The sequence below is a fragment of the Athene cunicularia genome, assembly GCF_003259725.1.
Source record: "Athene cunicularia isolate RWA chromosome 15 unlocalized genomic scaffold, athCun1 chr15_part1, whole genome shotgun sequence".
Taxonomy (NCBI): domain Eukaryota; kingdom Metazoa; phylum Chordata; class Aves; order Strigiformes; family Strigidae; genus Athene; species Athene cunicularia.
In genome coordinates this window covers 4,206,920-4,215,454 of record NW_020799121.1, presented here as the reverse complement: position 1 = coordinate 4,215,454, position 8,535 = coordinate 4,206,920, and the positions used below count along the sequence as shown (strand labels likewise).

General features: G+C 44.6%; 2 long non-coding RNA genes across 2 annotated transcripts; both read left to right on the top strand.

Annotated features, from left to right (window-relative positions):
- The first annotated feature begins 333 nt into the window (after positions 1–333).
- LOC113486302 lies at positions 334–4,995 on the top strand. The gene is made up of 3 exons (XR_003399560.1): positions 334–1,806; positions 1,997–2,226; positions 3,582–4,995. It is a non-coding gene; the product is annotated as an uncharacterized LOC113486302 (long non-coding RNA).
- A 271-nt stretch (positions 4,996–5,266) lies between these two features.
- On the top strand, positions 5,267–8,210 carry LOC113486303. The gene is made up of 3 exons (XR_003399561.1): positions 5,267–5,348; positions 7,604–7,735; positions 8,107–8,210. It is a non-coding gene; the product is annotated as an uncharacterized LOC113486303 (long non-coding RNA).
- Positions 8,211–8,535: the final 325 nt, after the last annotated feature.

Here is an 8,535-nt window from a genome sequence, read left to right as displayed (position 1 = left end):
CCTGACCTTGAGCGGCCGCGGGCTGAGGCCGCCGCGCTGCGCATGCGCTGTGGGAGGGGCGCGGAACGGGCAGTGACGTAGCGCCGCGGTGTGGCCTTGAAGGGGGAATGGCCGCCATTTTGGTGCTGAGGGGCGGGCGGGGCGGTGTGGCAGGGAACCCTCAGGCTTGTGGGGGCGGCCCAGGCGTGAGGGGAGCCAAGGGCTTCTCGGGTGGGCCCGGGCTAGGGCGGCCATAGGGGGGGCGAAGGAGCCTGGTGTCCTGGAGGGGCTGTCAGGCCGGGGCACAGGGTGCGGTGCAGTGCGGTGGCTGTGGCTGTGGCAGCGGCAGCTGGCGGTGATGTGTGCTGGCTTCCACGGGCTGTCGGAGGGCAATGCTGGCTGGGGCCTGTGACCACACAGATCTCCAGAAGGAAGCGCTCCGATCTGTGGCATCATGTACAGAGAAAGTTGGGAGGGATGTCTCCTGCTGTGGGTGTTCGTGAGTGAGTTTCAGATGGGTTATGTTCAGTGCAGGTGGTCTGGAAGACAGCCCTGGTACCCTGTGTAGAATTTCCTGGCAGTGGAGTCACTGCACAGCTGTATTTAAGTTTAGTTTATGCACCAGCAGAGAAGAGCTATTAGATTTGTTAATGTGACTTTTTCACATTAGGGACCAATCCCATCCCTGGGATATTAAAACTCTTTCAGTCATGACAGTAAAAAGATCTTAATGAAATGCAGTTTTGTAACCACTGATATGTTTTAATGTGTGGATTCCTGGGGTGATTCTGCTGAAATAACATCACTTGAATAAACAAGATCTCCAGAAAAAAAGTAATCATCGTAATTAATTTGCAGATGTTTAGATCCTCATTTATTATAATTGTTTTCTAGAGCCTGGTGGTTGGCTGTTTGACCTTTAGAAGACAACATGGGTGGAAAGTACATTTTCAAACGCTTAAAACCCCACAGTGAAATAAGACTAGTGGATATAGAGACTGAAACAGTGGGAAAGCAGAGAAGCAGGGCTCTCAGGAAGGGACAGTGGTAAGGTCTGGTCTGTGAGCAAATGATGATGAAGGAACTGTATGCTCTTCCTAATGAGGTATATTCATTCATGGAAGGAGGTTTGGCTGTCCTATGAAGCAGGCATCTATGAAAGATGAAGAGGAGCTAAAGGAAAGGGCAAGAGTTCTGTCCTGGTTTGGGATTATATTATTGCATGGTGCTGCTTTTGCCAGGGGTAGTACAGGCTCACATTTCACCTTGATCACACGAAACTCACTGCTTTTCTGTTGGCAAGACCAGAGCATGTGGTGTGGCTGTTACAGCGTGGTTATTGTGTTTGCTGCTGGGAAGTGTGATTTCTTTCCCCTTTTTCATTTGGAGCAGGGCTTGTGTCCAAATTTACTGTGTAGCATATAGGAATGCTGAGATAGCCAGGATCTTGGAAAGCTGTTGTGAAACATACCTTGGCATAAAGATATTTCTCAGTTGTTTGTTTACTGTATCTTTGCAGTGTAAACTGTTAATAAGTACTTTGGTTTGTTATTCTGTTTATTTTTTTTTAAATCACAATTACCTCTTCCAGTAATTTGTTTTCATATTATTTAATAAATCAAGAACAGTCTTGCTTCCATACTGAAAGGAGAAGTTATTCCCTGGTGGCATTGTGTGTACCTACAGAAGTGTTCCATCTTCACTGATGGGATGCATTTTTGTACAGTGCAGACCTGAAACCACTGCAGCTCACCATGTGCACACACACCTGCTTTGCTGGATGAGCTTGGGAACATTTATGTCATGAAGTTCTTGTCCACATTGGAGGTAGATTTTGCCTTTTTCCACCTGCATCCTTTGGATTCAGGCTTAGGAGATGTGTAATATTTGAGTTTTCAAAAGGAATTTACATGTGACTTTTCTTGGTAGCAGAAGATAGAAGAATTATTTTGTATAATATTTAAGTGATGAAACCATGATTAAATTCTGTATTCTAAAGCAAATTGTGTTTTTGTAGCAGGAACAACATAAAACTACTCTTGTTTGTAGCAAAAAGCACGAAGTAGGCAACAGACACTAATGTTTACAAATGAGAGAAAACAAGAAAGGATCTGCAAAACAAGAAGCAAACATGTTCAGGATGAAGAAAGGTAATCTCTAAAATAAAAAAGTATTTGTGAACTGTGCTGCTGCGATAGCCTCAAAGGACAACATGCAAGTGTTCAGCAGGAGGTGAAATCAGCCAAGGTGTGCTTCTCCCTAGTTCTCCCTGACGCCTTTGCTCCTCTGACAGTCTTGAAAATATGCTTCAGAGAAGAAAATGCTCACAGACAGCAGCACATAGTAGTGGTGACTCTTAGCACAGCTGCCCCAGGTTAAAGGCAGTTCCTCATGAACTTCTTCCATTCATTGAGCCCCAGGGGGCTCATGGAGAGAAACTGAACTTGGGGTTCAGGTCTGTCATGGACCTGAGTATAATGGCAGTTTCATTAACAGTCTGAGTTACACTGATTTAAAATGGAACTTTCTTAGGCTTTATCTTCCCAACAGTTGCAATTAATCTCTGTATTTAGCGTAATGAGTCTGATTCATGTCTGCAAGTCTGGTGTAAACTCAGAGCAACTGCTAGAAGACAGAAGATTGCATGTGAAAAAAATATTCCAGCTGAGGGAAGACAGGCAGGTATTTGAAGAAACCTAGATATTTTAAAAGGAGCATTGTGAAGAACATTTTGATGTATGAAATATATTTAACTGTGCAATGTGTAATGGTTATTATGACTGTGATGATTGCAGTCATCCTGGCAGCATGTGATTTTACAAAGGTGTGGGGAAAGTAGCAGTGAATGAACTGTCAGCTCTGCCACTGGCTCAGTAGCTCTGTCTGGGTTATTGACCTGTGCCATGGGAACCCCTTCCTGTGCCCATTGCTATGCACTACTGCCTTACAGAAAGGACTTCATGTGAGGTTTTTACAAAGCTGACCTATTTGAGGGCCTATAGCTTGATTTAGAGACTTGTTTATCACCGTAAAAAATCAGGTCATAAAGGCAATGTTTTGAGGATGTTTCAACACATTTTTTTCCGAAAGATCCAGCACCCTGGGGGCCTTCTGAGTGCAGAAATGCTACAAAATTAGCTCTGAAAAAGAAGAAAGAAAAAAAGTCTTGGTAGCCAGTCACTTTGAGAAAGCTGTTTTCAGTGTTGTGGTGGGACAGGTGGAGGTCAGGCCAGAACTCTGTAATCTGGCTTGGCTGCACAGTAAACATCTCCCGTTGGGTTTGCAGCAGTGACGTGCAGCACCTGATCAGAAAACTTTGGATCATGTCACTGTTCAGTTTACCAAAATTTGAAAAACTACAGTAAACTGGTGTTCAATAGAGGTGGAGTTGACTTGTTAAGCTGAAAAAGAATGTTTGTAGCACAAAACTAAGCTTGGGTTTATATGTACTAAGCACTTGTGGAGGCAGGAAGTTTTAGCCTTCAGATAACAGCCCTAAAAGTGAGTGACTTTTGAGACCAGGAGATTCCATTGTAATTCAGAATCAAAGGCTGCTTTCCAAAGCATCGTCTTTCACCTTTCTTTTTCTTATTTTTTCCTAGCTGCAGTGGTGGCTAGTGGAGAGAAGAGGACACAGATAACAGCATGAGTCACTGATGAGATGCAATTTATAAAAGCCTTCGATACTGTCAGCTGGGGCCAAGGGCTCTCGAAGCAATGCCGGACTGGCCCGCCTGGTGGCAAACTGCTTTCACTGGAAGTGCCTCTCCGTTTAGGAGGTTTGGGAACAACAAACGTGCTCACTGGGATTTCAGACTGTAATCTCATCACTGTGCATTTTTAAGTTTTCAGGGACGTGCTTATCCCTCTCAAATAGCAATGTTTCCTCTCTCAGATACTGTCGCGGAGTCCGTGCTGCGGAGATAGCGTCTGTGTCTCAAACTTCACAGAGTTTCTGGGGGGTTCTTCATCTTCTCCCTGTAGTCCTGGAACTGCAGAAATCAATATTCTGCCATCTGTAAATCCTTTGTTCCCCTTTTCACCAGGGCTTTATCAGCTTTGTAAGTGAAGGAGGGAGGGGGGAAGAGGGCGTTGAGAGAGCCATTGTCCCTTCTCTCGGGAATGATCTGGAAGTACTATGCAAATCTTCATTTGAAGACCCTGGGAACTGGGGGAGGGCTTTAGCTGCGAGCTCAGTAGGAGGGGAGCTCTGCATCCCTGCTCACGCACTCCTGCCTAGTGCAAGGGGCTGGGAAGAGTTTTTTGAACTGGCAGAAGAAACATTTTGTGCTTTGTGCACTTCTGTGAGGCTTTGCGCTCCTTATGTCTCCTGCTTTGTGCCTTTCTCTGCCTGCTTCTTCTAAATGTTTGCATAAGAATTGGGTAGGGGAGAGATCTAAGAGCTGCGATTAGCAGTGATGAAGTCAGGACGGTGCAGAGTGCAGCACCCCTCCTGCCTGGCACCCAGCGGTGGAGCAGCTCCAGTGGTGCTCACACACTATCGCCTGGCTGCTGGCATTAGCATAGAGCACAGATGCAGTTTCAGTAGGCAAATAGCTCAGCTGGTCAGGAGTAGTGGAGTAAAATAGTTTGCAGTTCTCAAATTATCACGTTGTAGCCAGGTCTTAAAAAGCCTCCTCTTATGGGGCAAAAACTCACAGACCAGTACCTGCTTTATGAAAGCCTGCAGTCTGTCCTGGCTTGGCTCAGCTCTGTCACCTGTTTTATATTAGGGCAGGGTCACACTAACTGCCAGTTTCCTGGAAGCTGTGTAGGGTCCTTCTTAGGCCTCATGGAAGGGGAAGTACCCTGACTGCATAGACACACGGGTGAACAGGGCAGCGGGGGAGAGAAAGTACAGATTCATATCTAGGCATTGTTGTGTTTGTAAGCTACTGTGAAGGCAGTCATAACCTTTCTGATCTTCTGACTTTCATTTTCATGGCATCAGTTCCATTGTTTATTTTTAAAACTTTGAGGGGTTTTGTGTTCCAGCAAGCTAAAAATTACTTTTGAACAATGGCAGCTCTGGAAAATACACTTCTCTCTCCTGGGCAGCTGAGAAGATGCAGTCTGTCAGAAATCTCACCTTCGGTCAAAGCCATAGGAACACATGCCATGAGACCTGATTCTCTGTTACCTCCCATGTTATATCCAAAGCAACATAAAACCGTAGTGTTTTGTTCTGCAGGTACTTTACTGCTTTGTAGAGGGAAATTGCATCACAATATCACATCTCATATTCACAATTGCATCTAAATCTCTCTTTTTTTTTTTCATTTGTAACTCTAGAGTGACTCAGCTGACTTGGGTGAATGTCCCCTGAAACTGCTAGCTGGAAACCAGCCTGGACATGTCCTGTCACTCCTGTAAGTGCTCCCACTACCTGTGCACAGTCCATGTAGATGTTTTTCTGACTACACTTGTTTGCATGCGGGCTGGTGTATGAATGCACATTCTTCTCACCCACTCTTCACATATGCATGCAAACACACACGCATTCTCAAGTGCACACATCCATTCCCTTTCTCTCATATACATTTGTGCACATACACAGACCTTTTTGAAAGCTCCTGTTTTCAGAAAGGTTTTATTTATAGGTCCTGCCTGGTTGTGAATGTGAAAGGGAGAAAGCCCCTCAGAGGGTTCCTTTCATGTGTAAATCAGCCTAGGCTGAGAGCATTGGGGTCACTGAGAGGAGGATTTCACTCTTAATTACTCAGAGAGAAAGCAGGCAGGGGACTTTCTCAAACTAACAGGGTTGTTCTCTGCAGTGGAAAGCAGCTTGAGATGCCCAAGTTTCTCTTGCATCAGACTTCGGGCTCTGATTCACAGGCCTCTTCTGCCAGTAGTAAGAGCTGGTGTCTATGTGGCACTTGGAACAAACAGTTCAGCTTCCAAACTGGCTTACTTATCAAAGATGGTTATGTTCATTCTGATAATTGGGTGTTCTTTGGAGACCAGTGGAAGAACTGACCTAGTTCGCTTTATTTTTATGCCACTTCTAATGACAAAAAAATGTTAATCTGTGCTGTGTATATGTGTGACTCCATCTGAGGACCTCAGTATTCTTTGAGACCTGAAAGTTCCCATCTCTCTGCCAAGTAGAAAAATGTTATTGTCTAGAGATTAATCCAGTGAGCAGAACTCTGAACTAGGATTTAAAACTAGCACTGAATTCCCAGTCCGGCCACCTTTGAGACCTTAGCTGTGAAACAGTGTAACCTTCTCTCTGGAATGGGGCTGTTAAGAACAAAAGTCAATATGGATTGTGATACTGCTGGTAATGAGGCTGTGAATGCCAGGGTATATGTGGGTGATGAGCATGTCTGAAGGGATGTGTCTTTTTTCTGGAATGCAATGCAAGCTCATGGATTCCACTGCTGGGAGCACCGTCCTCTTTCCTGTCTGGACATTACTGCAGAGACGAGCACCCTGCGCACAAGCCACTCTGTTCCCTACAGGAACCACAGGACCTGCTTGTACAACCACACACTAAAACAGTGCAGCTGCAAAGTGCAGCTGTCAGTAGTTGCAGGGAAGAGATCTGTGCTGTCAAGTGCACGTGCACACACAAGCAAGTCTCTTTTTTAACTTCAGTTGACTCAGTTAAATTTACATCCTCTCATCTGTACCTCCTTTTCATATGGCCTCTGCTTTTCTAGATAGGAAATAAATGCTTTTAGGGCTGAACATTCCCAAGCTGCACACAAAGAGTCCCCCAGGAGTCCCGGTACAGGATTCTTGAAGTTACTTTATCTCAGCTTGCCTGGGAAGGCAGAGGTTTTAGTCCTGGAGCACCTGTTTGAGGAACCTTGCAGTAGTGGTGGGGGCCATTGGCAGATGAGGTCAGCAGTCTGAAGTGTCTGCAGAGGTCAGAGAGAAATGAATGGGTCATTTCTTTTGCAAATGAAGAGCTGCAGCCTGGAGCAGCCTTAGCAGAGCCCAGCATGTGGGTCCAGGCTGTTCCTTTTATGAGCTGATGGAAATGGGGCCCAAAAGGACTTCCCTGATGGAGTTCTGTCACAGCCTTTGTTATCTTTGCCTCCTGCAGCATGCACTGGGTATAGAATATGGATTGGGGGTTATCCTGGCTACCAGCACAGTCAAGAGGATGAAGGCTTTATGGCTGCATAGAAAACGTAAGGCTGCAGGGTATCCTTATTGCCATTCCACGAGGAAAATCTTGTTTTAAGATGTAGAACACATGTTTGTTTCTGCTTTAGTGCTCCTTTTTACCCAGCCTACACTGAAATGAGTAAATCCAAGGACTGCTTTAAAATAATGCACATAACTGAGTAACAGGGATTAAGAAGCCTGGATTCTATTCTTCATTCTGGTAGTAAATTGTCAGTTGGCAAAACCCTATGAATGCCTTATACCTCACTTTTTCTGTAAAACACCGAAGAAGGTAGTGTATTCCTTTTTCTAAAATATTTTGAGGATTTGGGGTACAGAGTACTTTAAATAAGCAAAATGTACCTGTTAGTAGCACTGTCAATGAAATATCTTTTTGTCTACTTTTTATGTAACAATGTTACTTTCTCTGAATTGTTTATTGAGAATAAATTTTATATTAAAAAGTCAGTTCTGTCTTGCTATTTGCTCTTTTGCTTCTTTGCAGACCACCAGGGAACTTCTTTTGCTGTGACATTGTAATGGGAGGTGGAGACACCTCGAGGAGAAGGTCGAAACAGACAACAGCAATTACAGTCAATAATATCTATGACTTGAGAAAATGTTGCCTCAATTACAGGTTTGTGTGTGAACCGTGCATGCCATCTTCCTTATGGACACATTTAAAATAACGCAGGACATGGAAATAACTGTTTCCCTTGTAGGAGTTCTACAAACAGCTTCCTATTATTTTTGTCTTTTCACAGCCTCAGATGAAGTAGGGCGGGGTGGGGGTTTTAAGGGGAAGGCAGCTAAGCTTGAAGTAACTGTGCTCAGGGTTTTTCCTCATGGCTGTTACGTTACAGCTATGACAAATAGCTAGAAGTTGGAACAGTCCTGGGACTGCCAGAACTTGCTCTAAAGAGGAAAATGAACTTAGGTTTAGACTTTTTCAACCTCTGCTATGTGTGAAGGATTGTTTTTATGGCTTTTATGTCCATTTTCCTTTAGAAAGCTCAGGAGGACTGTCCACCCTTCAAAACTGTTTTGATGTGTTTTAAATGCATGATATGGAGCACAGCCACTCTCAGTAGGCTGCAGAAAAAGGACGTAAAATTGTAACATGTCTTTGGAGGGGTAAGCGTGCTCTTTATTTCCTAGAAGCATCAGCCAGGTTTATACCACTTTGTGTAAGAAGAGCTGCAAGAGAAGATGAATGTTTCTGAGGGCTTGGGGACAGTTTCATGTTTGGGGTAAGGCTGAGGTTAGCCATGGAGCCTGTGTCCAGACAGTAATTTGACAGCAGACATGGGCACACAGTAATGCAGTCTCTGAAAATCACAGAAGCCTGCTGAGTTATTGTGAGCTGGAGGAGCTTTTCTGTTTGTGGGCACATGGGTCTGCCTGCCTCACATTGTGCAGACATAACTGAGACATAAA